Source organism: Nomia melanderi, chromosome 2, assembly GCF_051020985.1.
Source record: "Nomia melanderi isolate GNS246 chromosome 2, iyNomMela1, whole genome shotgun sequence".
Lineage (NCBI taxonomy): Eukaryota > Metazoa > Arthropoda > Insecta > Hymenoptera > Halictidae > Nomia > Nomia melanderi.
This window is the reverse complement of record NC_135000.1, coordinates 16,416,782-16,436,767: the sequence shown is the minus strand read 5'-3', so window position 1 is coordinate 16,436,767 and position 19,986 is coordinate 16,416,782. Positions and strand designations below refer to the sequence as shown.

Below are 19,986 nucleotides of genomic sequence, written 5' to 3'. Positions count from 1 at the left end.
ATGTTATGTGGGTTTGCGTTATACGAATCTAATAATAGAGATACTTATTTGCTAAAGTGATTATCTTGTTAAAACGAAAAGTAAAGACAGCTGATAAAATGAAATCATAAAGCAGTGATGAATTTTACATTACAATTTTTACCAATCAAAAGAACGATTTTAAATATGAAAATAATCACTTTGGTCTGTATGTACATGGTTCAACTAATGAAAAATCAAAGATAAATTGCTAGATCGCTGTGGCTACATTACTTTGCTTTAATAACTGTAAGAAATATATTTAATCAATTTTAAATACTGCGCTTTATTTTTTTTTCTTGCATCATATTGAATGAAATATTTTTCTTTGTAGTGAAGTAGTTTCGTTTTTTGAGCTTCCTTCTGCAGAATGTTTATTCGCATGTATGTACTTTGACAAAATGTCACTTCTGCTTATTTATCTTTCCTTGAAAAATCTTTATTCTTAAAGATTATGCTTTTTCAGCATATTATATATTATACTGCATTCTACAGTGATTACCTGTATTTCACTAAAGGGAACTAAATGCCTATTACAATAATTATTTATTCTAATCTCGTATGCAATATTGATGGTGAACCATATTATTTAATATTTTCTGTTTCTAATACATAAATATATATATTCTACACTGATACTGTTAATGATGTTTAATTGAAGTTTTTATTTTCGAGTTTAAACATTTTGCAAGGAGTTGTTTCAGAGAAAAGCAGGATATGAAGTAAACTGTAAATTTTTGTATTCATATACTTACAACACAGTGGGATGAACTGTTTGATAAAGTTGAATAAGGTTTATTTTAGATCCTCGGGAAACTTATAGCACAGCAGAAAAATTTGTTTATTATTTCGGTTCTTAGGTCTTCACTCATAAATGTTTATATTTACATAAACATTCGCAGTTTAATTATGAAACTTTGACTTAGTTTCCAGCATCATATGAGTAAACTTTCGACTTTTGAACTATACTTCGTTAAGAATTTAGTTTGTCGTTATTTTACCAGTACCTGGTAAATTGCAACGACATCGCGAATTGCATGCGTAACATGCAGTCTCATACATGTTTGAACATCGGTGACTGTAATTTATCTATATGTTGTAAAAGTTCCACTTTAAGCATGATCTATTGAAAACACTAACCATTTTGTAGTATATATTTACCCACACCATGCAAACAAAATTTTATACATTTGTAATTGACGAGGGAACTGCACTTTTCTGTGCGAAACGTATTGAAACATTTCAATCGAATAAGAAAGAATATTCTTTTCATATATTTAAATTCTGTAACTCATATTACTTAATTAAAGTAAAATTCTGCAATAATGTCGAAAGGATCAATGCAGATAATATTATGTAATTAAGAATTATTCTCTGGTTCATGCAGCCCAAATGTAATTCCATACTGGTATTAAATGAAATTTGAACCCTTTCGAAATATAAAAATATCACATAAACAAATTTGTAACTTTAAAAGATTGTTGTCTGTAAACTTTTCTATTGGTCAGAAGTAAATGTCTTGTAATTTTTATAAAGTGAGATGCAAATCTGTTTACCAGCACCATAGCCATGGATATTTGTTTTAATTCTTACACAAAAAGTCACAATTAATTTCTCGAAATTACTTATCTGCCATTCGTAAAGGAAATGTTGAAGTTTTTTATAAAATGTCAAAAACATTGATACTAATAGCACATTTTAACAAACTAATACTGATACTTAACATGTTGGCATCAAATTAATCATCGATAACATTAAACAATTAAAAGTAAAAACGTATGTCGTAAACTTTTGTAAACATTACATTTTATGGTATATACGAATTGTATATAATCTCAGATTTATATCATAACTTATGTGCATGCAAATTATTCATTAAAGGTTTACAACATTAAAATATAAATTGGAATGTTTGAAATTATGAATTCTTTATTTCAAAAACATTTATTAGTGACATCAAAACAAAGAGCGACACTGTGGTCATTTAATTCTCCAATTATTTTATTAACGAATACCTTCTCTTTTCACAGTGATTGACTTTAAAGAAAACACAAATTAACACTGAAACTACCAGACGGGTCAAAATGACCCATTCCTGATTTCTTCTTGTTTCAATTATTAAAAAGATAACAAATGTTTCTCTTAGTGTTAAAAATTCACCAGATCTAAATTATTATTTGATATTTGTCATAGTTGTGCAACAAATAAGACCCAAACAATGAATCATAAAACGTCCAATTCAGAACTAACCATCCAATTTCTACCTTTATAACGTACGCTAATGAAACTTTTTATAACATTCCATCTGAAGCAACAAAGTTCAAACAGACAATCAATTTCTTACCAAAAACGCGTTCTCTTCGAACGCGAGTTGTCCTTTGTGCATTCATTTCGACCAGAATTACGTGAAACAATTTCCTCCGTTCTATCTTCCGGAAAAGTCGCAGAGACTAATGATTACAACGTTCGTGTCTAGTTTCGCGACAGAATTTCAAAGGAAAAAAGAAATGAAACGTAGTCGTAGATGGATGGAATTAATTCGCGACACTTTCTGCAATCTCCAGTCTTCTCGGGGGCAGAGGTTAATTCGTACGCTTTTGACCGACGCTTTTTTCGACGATGTTTCGTTCAACGCAAAACCGCGGCGAGACTAAGAATCAGCGCCACGGAGATAATTAATCTCTTAAATAGACGTTACCTGAGACCCATGGACAAGAAATGCTTTCTTGTGTCAATTTCAAACGCTATTAGAGATTGCCTACGCATAAATGTGAACAATACTTCGAACTGAATATTATCTGGCCGTACATGTAGATGTTTCTCCGCAAAAATTTGTTATTGTGGAAATTTTTAGCTACATCTAATTAATTTATAATGTTATATTTATCATAAGCTTATATTAATGCTGATATTAATACAGTTTCGTTTTGTACCTCTTTCGAAAGTTTTCAAGAATTTTTATTCCAACGTTTTAAATGGCTTGTAACTTACATATCAGTTTATCAGTTAGGAAGTCGAACGAAATACTTATATAACTAATGAATACAAAGTGTTAATTAATCGTGTTATACAGAACAAAATGATATACGTACCTATATATTGTAGCATAATTTGATAAACAGATAGTTAAGTATTATAGGAATTATTTAGATTTTGGTCATTTATTTTGTAATAAATTGAACAAATTATATTAATATTTAATATTTAATATTCTATATTTAGTGTTTTATAGTTTACACCATAAAACTACGTATATGGCCAGCTAGTTACTTGCTGTAGAACAGTTCTACTATTACTTTTCCTGCGATCTCTAATCGAGTGTGCTCTTTGTAAGCTATAATTGAGTATCTCTTTCTGGGCTGAATCCACGAGTAATCATACAGGGTTTCTGACAATAGCCGTATCTCTTGTACAAGCAACAGTTGTTATGCTCTGAAACTTACATCTAGAAAATATTGAAGAAAATGCTTCTGAAAGAAAGTGTTTTATTTTTCAAATGAATTATAATCTTTCATGCAAAGAGAGAACAAACTTATTCTACAAACTAAGTGGAGAATTATTTCTTATGAAGGAATAAATTGAAAATATGAGACGAGCATTTGTTTAAAATATAAAACTATCGTGTAACACATTTCCGGTTTCACCTATAAAAAAGATGCATTTTATATTTTCAATTTATTGTGTCATAAGAAATTATTCTCCATCTTGTTTAAATTATGAATTTTTCCTCTCTATGCACTATATTTTTTCGCTTCAGTTTTTTTCTTACTTTTAAGATTAGTATTTAAATCAGGCAATGTAATCTCGTTGTTTGGTTGTTAGACATAGAATTCACGGTCTCGTGTTTCGTTTCCGATGGAGCAGAAAGCATCTAATAATAATAATTCACCGGGAAATCTTGAGAACAATGCTGACCGATTATTGCGGACAATAAATGAGAAAACGAGGCCGAGGTGCTTCGGTGCCCATGAAAATATTTAATAAATCAACGAATTCTTGGGAATCCCCGCATTGTATGCAAATCTTCTTGGTCGTTGTGACGCAACATTCGAGACTATACAGACTTATCGATCAGCCTGGATGACATTAATGCTATTTACGACATTGCTTCAACTTCGAATGGAGAAAAGGGACACGCTTTTCCATACTTTGATTTCCTTTCATTGGAAGGCACTTATTTTGGACGCGGAATATTTAACACTGTCTATTTAGTTATTGCATTTTCGACTGCGTTAATTAACGCTGCTTTACTGAACTTTTACCATTTAACTTCTTGTATTATTGAATTTCACTGATGTCAGGGACTTTTATACAAATTAATTAATTAAATTTTATGTATTGATGAAATAAAAATTCTGGCGTTCTAACGTTCATTTCAGTGTTGTACGAAATTGCAAGAATTTATGTATGTAGATTTGAAAATAATTGAATGCAAGTATTTTGTTTATGAAAGAAATGATTGAAATGTACTTTTTATAAGTATATTATTTCTGATTGATGCATTATCGTAAAAGTTTCTAAAAATACGAATGTGGCAAATAGAACGTTATTTAACGCACACAAGTTTTTTTATGTATACCTCTATATAAAATATATCATATTTTTAACTTCATATATAATTTTTACATTTTTATATACGATCATACAATGGACATACATAAAATACTGTAATGAGCTTAATTCGATTAAAATTTAACTCAACAAACGTAAATTTTTATAGTCGATATACTATCTTCTTATTACCATTATTTTATTTTCACAGTATTTTTGCAATAATGTTTTTTTAATATTGAAGTGTAATATAATTTTTTACGCTTATGTTTATTGTTTAAAGTAAATGTAAGTTTACATTGAAAGTAGAATATATTTTTCTCTTGAGAAATGAATAACAATAAAATCATAAAACATGTTTTTAATACTACACTATTTCTTTAATGAAGCGTTTTTCATCGTTCTGGTGGATTCCGAAAAATTCGAAGCATTGATCTCTAAAATGCGATTAACTCTCGAACAAATGCCCACATGCATTTCGTCGATCGCCAACATCAATTAACGTAGGCCGCTGCATTCGAATACTTTCGGAATTGATATAGGTCGTCCGAAAGGAGCATCCCTCGGCTGACGTCAATTGAATCCGACCGGCATTGAATGGAATAAAAGTCTATATTTAGTTTCTGCTTATTTCGCGTTTGAGCTTACGCTATTTGCATTTAACAAAAATATGTGAATTAACGTGAATTTTCGTGTTACGGGCGCGTCACGATCATTTTCCAGTAAAAATGTCAAAAATTCTGCGATTTCACGTAAATATCATACAAGAACACATCTCTGTACACATTCACACTTTTCAGTCGATTAAATGTTTCACAGTAATAACTCAATAATTAAATAAAAATATTTCGAGTGTAATAAATTCAGAAAATTAGGTTTCATATTTAAAAACGTTAGGTTTATTCTATTATAGTAAATTACGTGTTTCCAAATTTATTAATTTAGTAATTGGTTGGTTCAGTGTGCACGTTCCGAAATAAATTCCAAAATTCATTTCATTTGCAAGTAATAATAGTGTCAAATTAATTTACGTTTTGATTGATGTGTACTGAAGACGTAAATCAAATTGTAATTCTAAATATTACAATGAATTTATAATAATACATAGTGTATAATTTACAACGAAATCATCAATATTAACAACACGAATTGTTACAATATATTATAATCTACAGTAATCACATGATAATCACATACAGTTAGTTACTCACATGATCCCAGCCGTCCTGCGGTTTAAAAGTGTAGAGGGGCAAGGGCATTCGGCAGCGCGCTCCATCTCAGCTCGCGTCTCGGCAAGTAACAAAGCCGTGTCAAAACTAATTTCAGCATTACTATCGGGTTAAACGCCGCGAGTTGGACGTCCTTCCTTACCTCTTTGTCCGTTTCAGACGCGGGCCGGCTGGAATCATGTGAGTAACCAACTGTACATCAGTATCCATGATATTTTCCAAAACATTGTATACGTTCAATTCGAAAGATATCGATACACGAACACTCAGAACAAACGGAAACATAAATTGTCATAAATTGAAACACTAATCGTCTCCAATAATCGACATTTCAAAGATAAATTTCCTAGATGCTTTCAGCGCTATCGCGTTTCATCGCGCTTCCACATTATTTCCCTATCAAACGTAGCTGTATTGTTTATAGAGCGCGATCAATTTCTGTTATTTAATGGAGCGCACGACAATCGATCTACAATAATGAAAAACACCGTGAACAATGTGCGTCCGGTTATGCGTGAGTTAAAGCTGAGAGGCGAGCATCGCGGCAAAGCAAGCATAGCCGAAGCGAACGCGTTGCTTCAAGCTTCTCGGTCGCGTGTGTCTCCAGAATCACGATAAAAAAGAGGAACACGAAAAACGAAAACTGAACGAACTCCTCGAGGGCACGCGGCCCACATCACAGAACACAGAGCGCAATAGTAACGAATATCACTATCACCTGAAACCTTCGCGAAAGCAGAGTCAGGCGAAACGTAATCCGATTACACGTTCGGGCCACCGATTACAACGTAATGTTCGATTCGATTGCGAGTTATAACCTGCAATTATTAACACTAAAACTACCGAATAATTGGAATAACTAATTTCTATGTTTTTACAAAAATTAGAACAATATATTTCTCAAGATTTGACGGATCCCTTATTGTTGTATCTGTACAAATACACAAATTTATTTTCAAATTCTTTTCAAAAGCATTGTCATAATTTAAATACTTGCAAACTAAGCATTGTAAAATAGATCAGTTTGACTTGGCTGGTAGTTCTAGTGTTAATGATTGTAGAATTTGCTGGTAGTTCTAGTGTTAATTAAAATTCGCTGTGATCACGTCACATATCAATTGTTGTTCAGCCAGGATCAATTGAAGAACATAATTTGTAACCGAAACAGCTGTTACATTTGAATCAGATTCAAATCGTAGTCGGATTACGTTCCGCTTAATTTCGCGCGAGAGAGAACGAATGTTAACACTTTGAACCTGGTGCTTAAATACCCTGTACCATACAGCCATCTATTTATCATCACAGAAACTGGAAGACGTTAGCTGTAGGCCAGTGGAAACATTATGTTTATAACGCAGCTCGTTTCTTTCTAATAAATTCAGGAAGATCATAGTGCACTCCACTGTTGTGTTCTTGGCGATTTAACACGTTCACGTTGGCATGTACCACCGGTGGTACACATTTAATTTATAAGGTTAAAATATATCAACGTCAATAAGTAAATTATTTACCAAATTATTTATTCACATTTACCCGCGATTAGCAACTGAAGTCAGAGGTTGGTTTTTAAAGTTTATTTAAAAATTCTGCGTTTTCTTCGGTTCATTTAACTTTATATGAATCCCTGTATTGCCCGATTAATTAGTTTTTCAATTTTTGTCTTTCCTTTTGTTCCTGTGTCCACTAAGAAAATTTTATCATCTGCCTTGTTTGTTTTTCTTTTGTAGCCAGTTATCTGACTGGTTAGAATAGGAATAAGTACATTGGAAAGTGCCGGTTACATTAATGTTAAACATAGAGAAACATGTCCCGATGTGAATGCGTTAAATGCCTTGGTACAGTGAACATTGGATAACTGCAACATCGGGGACCTATTCATAATTGTAACATCGTCATCCCCGCCACATCTCCACCACGTTCCTTTTAACACACTACACCGCTCGACAACCGATCGTGGTTGAAGGGTGTAACATGATTCGACTATTGTCGAACTCGATAATTTCAATGTTTCTTTCATTTCTATTCGTGGCTCTTTTCCATACCTAAAACTTCAATCACTTACTATTATAGGCAATTATGATCCTAATTCTATCGCGTTTGGTGTCATTTCAATCAGAGAAACATAACGAACATGATAGTGATAGTTTCATTCGTCAAAAGTCAGAAATAAAGAAGTTTGATTTTTGAGTTAAAGGTCTCAAGTTCATCGCTACCCTTTAATGTTGCCGAACGCTTCGACTATCAATCTTTCTTTTTCCTTCACTCGAGTTGTCCTTGTCTACGTTCGACATGCTAGAATCTTCGTTCCTTGGAGTTAATTCGACTCTACCTTTTCATAACTGCAACTTTCCAGTCCGGTTGAGTGTTGCAATTATCCAATATTCACTGTACTAATACCACCACTGGATTGAAAGTGTTAAGCTTTTCGTTTCCGAAGTGATCCCTCATTCTTTTCACTTTCGCGTGCGCACACAGTGCGTCCGATGGAACCGGAGAACGGAAAACGAGAGTGTCAGTTGGGACGAGCCGCGTTGTCGCCATTTTCCTTTCTCTCGCTTCGTGCTTGCAAACACGATTCTGTTTCTCGATCTTTCCGGGGCTCCTACGCCGTGACAAGCTTCCGACTCGCCCTCCCGCTTCCGGTCACTCGCTCTCTCACACTTCTTAGCTCGTAATCTGAAAAAAGGCCCGTAAGCGGATGCGGGGAACCGACAAGTTCATATCCGCGCGAGTCATCCCAACTAAATGTGTGTGTAACCGGATGTAAAGATAGAGGAAATAAAATCAAAGAAGAAACGAAGAACATAGATGAGATTCTTGCGCGGAAGCCTCGAGCTGCGGTTACGCGTCAATTCTACATGCCGTTTGATCTTCTTTTTTCGGTTATGGCTTTCTCATCGACTAACGTATGTATACCTGGTGGAAGAAATGTCGCGTGTGACGGTAATTGTTTGGAACGTGGATAGGAATTGATCTTACTTTGAAATATGTATTGTTATAAGAGGTAATACAATTATTGGATGTAGAGATTAATTCGATCAGGCTTTTTGATGAATTTGCTAATCGTTTGGAAGAAAAAATTGTAGGTTTTATAATTGATATTAAATTGCCTTGAATATCGTAATATTTGTTATTCGTCTTAAGTGTTTTGTTTAAACTTTTGGGCAACAATGGTTGATTCGAAAATATTTATATTTTTCAATCTAGGTATTTAAATTTAAAATAAAATTATAAGTAATTAAGTTAAAGAGTACTGAATGAGTTTTACAGCTAATTGTTTTACGGACGTTGTTCTCATCTCTGAGGATTTCAGCATTGTTTTTGAATAAAATGTACTTAAAATGTATTTAAAATCTATGTGAAAGGAGTACTGCAGTTATTAAAGCTTTATTAATTCGTAATTCTATTTTAGTCCATTTCAATGTTAAATGTTTTAATAGGTTTCTTTTTCTTAATTGTGTAACTAATATATTTTCCTTCGATTTAATCAGTCGATAAAGTGTAAATATTCTGAACCGATCTCATTAATGAATAAATACATTAGCATTGCGTAGTTAATTTCATTTACGAACGAAACTTATCGGGTTTTATTGCTAATTGAATATCGGAGTCATTTCTTCATTTCTTCCACCAACGAGGGACATCTTCCGATCGTGACACGCTAACTTTACTGTAACTTTGTGCAAATAGTAGTGCTCGTAAAAACATTCCATTTCTATTCATTTTAATAAATTTAAAAATATATAAATACTTTTAAACTGTGTTCATAGTGTTTCAAAGTTCAAGTATCAGTCATTGTATTCACACAATTATTCATAAAAATTATATATAATAACACCTGTAAATTTAACAAATTCATAATTCATCAACAGAAATTTTTATGTTCAATATTTCTTGTTTCATTTAACAATTAGAGACATTTATAATATCTTAATTATGAAGATAATGAATTATTAAAATCTTATTCTCTTATTCTCTCATAAGATCTTATATTCTCATTATTAATATAATTAAGATATTTGACAAATAAATCCTTCAAAGTGAACACAGAAAGCTAAAGAAAATCATACTCGAATATGTATGTCACAAAAATCTACATCAACGCACAGAGTTATCAAAATCAGCGTATCGCACGTGAATGATGATCCCCGGAAGTATACACAGATGTGAATGTGTACGAACACGAAATAATGTAAGAAGAAAGGTCATATGTACAGTTCGCCTCTCATTACTTGAGCCGCGAACACCAACCTAAAAGTGCACAGGGACCAGGGGAGTCATCCACTCGTGGCGCTGGCCTCGGTAGTTACGGCAACAGTGACGCCTCAGTTTCGACACGTCCTTGTAGTCGGCTGAGTTGCACAACAGAAAACACCAACGAAATCGAATGCGATGAAGTAAGACATAGCGTCAAGTGCTTGCGACCTGACACTCTTGCCTGAGTGGTCAGATTCAAAGCCGCACGCCTTGTCTGACAAGATAGGAGACTACCCACGAGCAAGAAAGTCAGAGCGATAGGAGGATTCTTCGACTCACAATTTCAGACCACCTCGGTCTTCAACACATTATTGTTAATGGCCGCACGGCAATAACAAAAGGTGGAAACGAGACTAAGTGTGGCGGAGTGAGATGTAAAGTTTCCTGTACACGTTACAACCTACGCTGATGCAGACATCACTATCAGTGATCCTCCTGCCGCTCTGAATTTCCCGTTTGTAGATAGTCTGCTATCTCGTCATTGTATTCGATTACTTCATTGTATTCGATTTCGTTGACGTTTTCTGTTGCGCGACTCGGCTAACCACAAGGATATGTCCAAACTGAGGCGTCACTGTTGCCATAACTACCGAGCCTAGCGCTGCGAGTGGATGTCTTTTCTTGCCCCTATGGACTTTTAGCTTGGTGATCGGCACTATAGACGTGATAGGTGAACTGTATGTCCATAAATACATGTCCAATACGTGCGTATACGTACGCAGATGCGTGATCGTCTAAACATGGATGAACCGATAGACGTGCGCCTTCTTGTCACTCTATATGGTCTCCTTATCTGCTACCTCTCATAATGTCTCTCGCTCTTTCTCTCTCTCTCTCTCTTTACCTGTGAAATTTGCCCCTCTCCCTCTTACATTTTTGCATTTTCTACTATTCTATACAGCCTCCGCAAAGCTGCACAAGATACTTCTCTCTCTCTCTCTCATCTTTAAACTTTACTCCGCCCTGTGTTACTTTCGACGACATCCTCACAGCATCGACGTTGATTCACGTGTTTTCCGTAATTTTGAGACTGCGTGTGCTACCAGTTCCACGGATTAATATCAGATGAAGATTACACGGATTCCATAGAAAAATTGTGTTATGAAATATTCGGAAGCGTATATTTCATGGGAACATTGTGAAATGTTACCTTTGTAAAGTCGTAATACGATCTGTAGAAAAGGGGATGTATAGAACTAGGAACATTTTCAAAATTATAAGGAAATTCTATGTTTCTCATGTGGCATTTGTCTGTGGATTGGAGTACACCTATCATTGTTATGCCGATCCTCCGTCGCTTTCTATGCCCGTCCTAAAGAAATTGTTTGGCTACGAAAATGAAAGAAAAAGAGAAATAGACCCGCTGACGAAAGAGAAAAGAAAACAAAATGTAAGTTGTCCATGTTGAACGAAACTTAGCGTATTGGCCCTTCATGCTATACTATCTCCCAACTGGCACGTCTCTAGTTGTATATTTAGCCTTCATTTTGTTTTGCGGCTCGTTCATCCCCTACGTTGGTACCCCTTTGCGTTCTCCGACCGGCCATCATTCTCTTTTCATTTCATTTAACACTTTGACTGCCATACCACTCGAATACGAATGACAACGTCTTTGTTATTAATGTGAACATGAATTATCTCGGCGACGCATCGAACAAATTAAAATTTTTAAAAATTTCTTCATCTATGAGAAAGGATACTAGGATCCCTGTGAAAAGTTTTGACTTCTCAGTGTCTGTTCGATATAAAAGATTGTTTTAATTCTATATGATTTCGATGAGTGCTGAATTTGGCAATCAACGTGTTTACAGTCGTTTAAGTATGGCTACTTCTTGTCGTATAGTAGTGACCATAGTTCGTTTCAAACGTTTCCGAGACCAAGCCTTCGTTTACGTTTCTTCCGCTGCCTTCGTTTCACGAATTTAGACCGTAATGAATGACAAAGGCATGCCGATGTACTAAACGTAGTTATTTTATATGAACTATTGACCAAGAGATAAAGTTTTTAGAAATTCGATTTAACAAATAATAAATGAGTTGCTCTTAATTGTCGATAACAGGTTTCTTACAGTTCTTCATATTATATCCTAATCACAGGGTAATTTCCTCTGAGTTTAACATCTTTGAAGTTTCTCTTGTCTGTAAGTTGTATCTGTTCTGAATTAATTGAATGCGTAGCATATTTTAGAACATAATACTTTATCCAAGTAACATAGCTACTGTTCTGTTTATATTCTGTAGAACGATAAATACAAGTACCATATTTAAATGGAACAATATTTAAAATCATTGTTTAATATTTATATTTAGAAATGATAACAATACAACATCTCTAATGAGTTCATAAATGATTAAATTCTAGAAAAATAATCACTTCAAATTTTAATTAATTAAATGTTACATTACTGTGTTTACATTTCTCAAAGTTTTCTTCGCGCAAATAAAGAAGTCAAGATGTATAAAGTATAATTAATAAGTCTCATTAATTAAACATTTTTAGGTACACATATGAAAAATCTGCTAAAATTAATTTTTGTAAAGTAATTTCTGTATTAGGGAAGGGAAACATATGAATGAAAAATTAATAATTAATAATCGTATACATAAACCTGAGAAATTTAATATTTCATTAGCTATGATTAAATTTGAAACACAGGATAAATTTCTTCTGTCTCTCTTTCTCTTTCGCTCTCTATACTTTTTTTTCTCAATCTTACTCCCCTCTTTCGTTCTCTCTCTGTTTCTCTTTTTCTCTCTTTGTCTCTCACACTCTACTTTCACCTGTTTGTCTATCTATCTATCTGTTTGTACGTCTGTTTACCTACATACCGAATTTCTTTTATTTCCAAGTGCAGATACATGAACAGCAAACTTGCTCTTAAACTGATACGCGCGCCAAACGTCAGAGCCCTTCACATCGAACGGTTTAAATGGATCTCGTAAAAATTTCACGAATTCTGGACGCTCGCCAGCAAAAAGAAATAAAGCAAAAGCACGAAATCGCGGACGTTTGGTTTACGCTTTCCCTGAGAATTTTATTCGTTGAGAATATATGAACGAAACCGTGTAAAAAAAGCAAACTCTGTTTGAAACATTTTCTTGCGCAGTAAATTACTGTAATTAGCGATACGATTGTAATTAGTTAAATGAGCCAGTTTGGTAGAACGTCAATTGGCCTTCTATTTTCGTGAATTTAATATTAAAGTGCTTCGATAGATGTTTCGCTATCAAAATTACTTGTAAGTCAAGCAAAATAAAATTATTTGCTGAATTATGATTGGAGATCATAAATCGTTTCGGTGACAATTTTTGAAGAAGCTGAGAATTCATTAACTTAATTTAACATATATATATACATATATCTAATATTTTTATATGTATACTTAATATTTTTGTGAATATTGTAATTATTATTTGCTATATACTGAATATGTGTGTTACCGACTATTTCATATGACTGCATGGAATTCAAATTTTATAATTCAAATTTAAATTTTAAAGAAATATAATTTCATTACATTGATTCGTTGTGAGCTTATGGTAATTAAAAAATGTTGCTTGTACGCAATTTAACTTTTATCATACTATAAATATTAATGTTTGTTGTATTATTCCATTTTAAAGACTCTTACTACATTTATCTCTAAATTTCATTTTTTAAAATGTATGCATGTATCATTCATAACAAAATTTTAATGAAACTGATGGATGCCTACATTGAATTATTTTCATGGCATAGAAGTATACAAAATTTATATTCAGAAAATTGTTTAGTAATCATTTAAATTGTTAGGCGTAATCAATAATAATTGTAGGGTTTGTACCATGAGGATTTAAATAATTATGTATTAATACATATTCAATGAATGTAAATTGTTATGTAAAGATCATTAATCTATTCAATTTATTAATTCGTTAAAAAAATTTAATGATTTATTCATAGAAGAAACATATTGCTTTATCATGTGATATTACAAGCCAGTAATTTTAACTGCTCAATGATTTCAATATTAACACATATTGCTACTAACAAGTCTGCAGATGACGCAGCGTTGAATAATTTAATTAAATGACAAATGCTCGTTTCCTTGCGATTTACGTAGAAACTGGACATCATGGACAGTAATAAATTAACAAAAGGTAGCAGCGAACGAGCCGTGATTGATTCTATCAAACTAAATAAATGGTCACCTCAAAACCACTCTACAGAATTAATTGCATCATTGATTAGAGTTCATTAATAGCACAAATGAAATTATGTTACAAATAAATTATTCAAACGGTGGATTGAACTGGACCTAGTATCACTGAATTTAAATCAGGGAACTAAATGTCTAAACATCAATATGTACAACGTTCAGAGACGGGATTAAAAAGGAACGAAACATCTCGGTTTTGAGATTTAACGCATGAAAATGTCACAATAATTGATTGCATCGTTGATCAAACTCAGTTAGCGACACAATTGGAATTACTTCGCAGATAAATTATTTAAACGGTCAATTGAATTGAATGCAACGCCATTGGATTTAAATCAGGCAACAAAACAACTAAACACCATGAAAATGTATGATCATAAATGTAAATTAACAGGCGTATAAGCAACACGTTTAATCTGATGCTTAAACAACTAAAATGTCGGCAGTACACATAATATTTCATATTTTCCGAACAAAAAGTAGACAGAAATATAAAGGTTTCAGATACATAGATCCATTAAGAATATTAAACTCGCAAGGGACATCAACCAACACACAAATTTTAATCAAACTTGATACTCGTGCAGAACATCGAGAAATATTCGACTTGTATTTATTTCATAATTGTCTATAATTAATTACATTTTTTAATTACAGTTAATTGCAGTCACTTCGGATCTTTATGTAAATTAGAATTTTTAATCTAATGATATAATAACATAATAGAGAATATAATTGTTAATTTTTTGTAGCAAATATTATAAAAAGTACTACAATTAGGACATTTTACATTTTTTCATATTTATACAGTGTTGCATTTTTAATTTTCCTATAAATGCATAAAGATCTGGAATTGAGCAGCCCGTGAAAGAATCTATATCGAAAATTGATCAATGCTCTACATTTGTATCAAATTCGATTAACCCTCCGGCAATCTGGATTTTCACTAATGTGCCTGGCAATACAGAGTTATTACGTTCAAGCTTAATTTTTCATTATTGTAAGTTTTATTAAAATCAGAAAAAATTGTAAGATACTTAGTGTAGTTTCTAATTTAATATTTAAATGAAACTTTAGCTAAACCTTCATCGTTTTGCAATAAAACTTAGAAATCGTAATGAAGTCATGAACAAATGAGATTTTCGATAGACCTTTAACACTATGTTTACAGAACGTGTCAATTTAAGGCATATTGAATTTTATAAACTATTATGTGGTAAATATTTACGTCGATTTTGCTTGACGCTTTAAACCTCTATTTAACCCATTCTCTGCCAAGCACCAGATACCTCGCAGTTTGCGCTATAAGTTTGAATTAACTGCTACTTTTCACGTATAACAATTTCAGGGTACAAATTAATGAACAATAATAAATAATAATTAATTATTTACAATAAATAAAGGAATAATTTTGTTTTCTCTGAAGTCAATTTTTGGTACCCTGGGTTATAAATTCTTAATTTTTCTAGTAGTGAATAGGTTAAAATAGATAAATATTTCTTATTGGAAACAGAAAGGAAGACAAAAATTGAGAAACTTATTAATCGAATATAGTAATTGATTTAATATTAAATGGGCGAAGTAAAACAGAGAATTTGAAATCAAATTTTAAACCGGCCATTTGACCGTTCACGTTATATTTAGTGTCAAACCTCTATCTAAATGTCTATTTTTAAACCTTCAATTTCCAAAATCAAAATGAACGAACATCAATTTTTCTGAAAACAATAGAAGAAACAGTTCCATGAATGTCCGTAAATCTAGTGTTAATGGTCCATATTGCCGGTGGAGTGTTACAATCTACGCGTTTGGGTTCGTTGCTGTCCATTGTTGGCGAGGACAGGGGAAGCGTACATGAACAAAAAGATCGTATCTTGTCATCGTTGCACATAGAATACCAACGCCATGTTTTTCCCGCGACTCTGCTTCGGCTTTAAAGGTGTTCGCCAAATCAGGCGTGTACGATCGCGCAAACGTGGACTCAAGTGTAATTCGCCTCTCACATTCATAGACCTGATCACTAAGCTAAAAATGCACAGCCGCTGTACCGAAACTGAGGCGTCACTGTTGCCATAACTACTGTCAGTTGTTTAACACGTCAAATTCCATGTCAGTCACCGATGTCCGATGCTTCCGAATTTGTTGAATAAGCTTACAATATGCAAGATGACTGCTGTCGACTAAAAATATTTAATAACATAAATAACTTAACAACAGTGTAATGTAAGAATTCTAATGCCAAATAATTAATAATTGTTAATTGTTTCGACCAATCGCAAAAAAACTAAAGCCGAGAACACACTAGATTTTGTCGACTTAGACTTACATTCCTTCCAAGGCTCTTCTTTCAAATAATGGGATATACTATATGTCTCTCACGTTAGCTCCGTCTACCGCCAAACTAAAAGTGCACAGAGACCAAGGGACTGCTCCACTCATGATGTTCGGGACGCCTTGTTTTTTGACGGAACTATAGAGAATTTTGTTTACTATCATTACGTCTCACTTCATCGCATTCAGTTTCGCTTCCGTCCTTTGTTATTGTCGTGCGCCAATAATAAGCAGGCATCGAATGCCGTAACGCCCCGAGCATTCTGAGTGGAAGAATTCTCTTGCTCTTGTGCACTTTTAGTTTGGTGGTCGATGAAGCTAATGTGAGAGGCGTATAGCACCTGACTGAGCACCGCGAGTGAACGTCTCCCCTTACCCCTGTGCACTTTTAGCTTTTAGATTGGGGTTATGAGCGTGAGAGGCGAATTGCACGATCTCTAACCACTAGGGATGTTCCGTTACCATAAAGGTATCGGTACTTTTAATCGTTACTTGCTTCGAAAGGAAGCTAAGTAGATAGTTGCTTATAACGAATCAAAAGGTTTGGGACCTATAACTGAATAGTATCTGCAGGCTAACAAGAAGATAATAATATATGAAGAAGAAAACTCTAATAACACAAGGCGCATAAAGAGTATGGGAAATACAAACTATATTTAATAGAGTAATTGCGGGGGAGATGGCCAATTCAGTTATCTCGTATAAATAATTGATACAAATAATATTTAATAAATAATATAATAGTAATATTTGTAATTTTAATTCTTGTTAATTGTTTTGTAAGAAAGTAATTGAAGTTTGTTTAAAAATCAAATCTAGTGCTCCAAGTCTTTCAGTTATCATTTAATTGCGTTTCAAAGAAAATATGATTATCCCCCAGAAATTACCCCATACATATTTATATCGATACTTTGTTTATTAAATACATTTCGTCGATATCGAATAGGTGTCGCGATACAAAGTATCGATGCCAAAAGTACTTAGTATCGAATCGAAAGTACCGATACCTTACTTGTACTTATTTGGATCGGAATAGCCGTACTAACCACTGATCGCCGCCAAATTGGAACTTGCAGTCGAAAACGTACCGGAAGCGCAGGATATCGATTCGCGAGAATATCAGTTGTGAAACAAAGCGTCACGCATCAAATTTTCCGATCGTGTAAAAATTTCGTTATCACGGAGGTAGTTGACAATTCTTTTGCCTCGTTCGTCGCGTTTCCTGAATGCCCTGTGCGCCAAGGAACATCCTTACTAACTTTAAGGCCGAAAAAGCGCCGCGACTTAATTTGTTAAACATAATTTATTTCCGTAACGCATGTTCTATTTTATAATCAGATGCAAATGATTTATATGTTTGAGATTTATTTAATGCTTGAATATAATGAATATAGTGAAATGATTGCATAAAATAGGACATGACGGATATTTGGTAAACTGTTTTTGACAAGATAACATCCGAGTTTTAAGAGTTAAATAATTGTTCGCTACTTCAACATTTAATAAACATTACAAAACATTCGCAATTCGTAATGAAACGAAAATTTTGTTAATTACAAGAAGGAAATGTAACATTTGGCGCAATCTTTCCCTACGTGAACATATTTATTTAGGATTCAGAAGATATGATGTTACTTGAGCAGTTCTATATTATCTTTTTATTGTACATACAATATTTTTTATAATCAATATTATTGGTACAGTTCGTTCATACAAGTCATTCCATTTTTATCTATATGAATTAGAGTAGATACTACGCACAATGAAAATGCCTTCTAAAAAACATTATATTTTTACAAATTATCTATAACTTTTAATTATCTAAAATTTTTTAACATGAAAATTAAAAAATACATATAGTATTGATAAAAGTAGTATGTTTAAATTGCTACCCTTTCTGTAACAATGTTTTATAGCCATATATTAAATATTCTTGATTATCATTTTTTATTAGTATTTTTAGGCTGACTGTTTTGCTACCACGGCTTGTGTAACGGCATGCTTCATTGACTTCGTCTATAATTATGTTTTTGTAAATTACTTTGAAAACAAAAGTATAAATATAATACAGAACACAAACAAAACAGTTCTTTTTTTAATGTTTATATCGCTGTAAATAACGTTGTAAAGGAATAACGTTGTAAACTAATTAGTCACTTGAAAGAAGATTTTAATTATACTTTATATCATGATATTAATTCTAGTTTCCTTCGTTTTGTATTCTAAATATCGACATGATTCTTATATGGTAATAATAATGCGTATGAAACATTATCATTTTGTTTTGTATTTTACATATAGGTAATTTTTATAAAAGGTTTTTGAATATAAATTAAAATAACAATTATTTTATTCGTATTCACATTATTTTGTACATTTACCTTTGCAAAATACATCTATTACAGTTATTCAAACTCTGAAAACATTTCTGATTCTTCTCACATAGTTAAGATGACGGAAAAGGAGATGACTGAAACTGTTTGAATTCAAAAGAAGTTGCTCAGTTTGGTTACCTGATGATATTTACCTAATTTAATTTCTTTAACTATTTGGTCTTTTCCAAATTGAAAGTAAATATTGAAGAACAACAGTGCTACGCAACTTTGAGTAACTGGTAAATTTGAATAGTATTAGTAATATTATTACAAATAAATAATTAAGAATATTCCTATGACATCAGAGATGTAGAATATTCCTATATTATCATCGGAGGCGTATTTATTACTAATATTAAATTAATTTTATGAAATGTGCCACGAAACTTTTCTTTCAACAATATACTTAAAAAATTCTGATTATTTACAAAATGTACAGAATTTTACAAAGATTTCCAATAACAATATAGGTCAATTTTGTTCAGTGCTACTTTTTGGTTCTTCAGGTCAATGCACAACATGAATATAATTACCTATTCTTCCATTGTCTTATACAATATATCTTCAAAACAATACCCAATACAGTTAATACAGTACTTAATTAATAGTAAATACAGATATAAAAAAATAGTTTAATCAAGAACACAAAATATTTCTACTATATTTAAAAATACTTTCATAGAATTTTATAATCTACAAAAAAGATTAAAAATCTGTTACAATAACTTTTGCTTTCCAACATCTCTAGAATATTAAGAAAGCTCTCATTAAACAATAATCCAATTGAATGATACTTCCACCCTGAAGTACCAGAAAGATACAGAGAACGGTTGCCTAACGTTCATCATCACCACGCGTATAACCAGAATATCTAAAAAGGACAAAATTTTAAACAAGCAAAACGTGTACAGCCACTGATACCAAGCGTAAAGAAGATTCACCTAATCCATCAAACGCGGGATGTTCATCACTGGTGCTCGCTATCACGCTTCCGTAGCCCGTAGCTTTCGACCGGAAATGCACCTT

At 32.7% G+C, this 19,986-nt stretch overlaps 1 protein-coding gene across 5 annotated transcripts in view; it reads left to right on the top strand.

Annotated features, from left to right (window-relative positions):
- The window catches only part of Fife (regulating synaptic membrane exocytosis protein fife), a 210,823-nt gene that overhangs the window by 149,090 nt on the left and 41,747 nt on the right, over window positions 1–19,986 (top strand). The window lies entirely within an intron of this gene.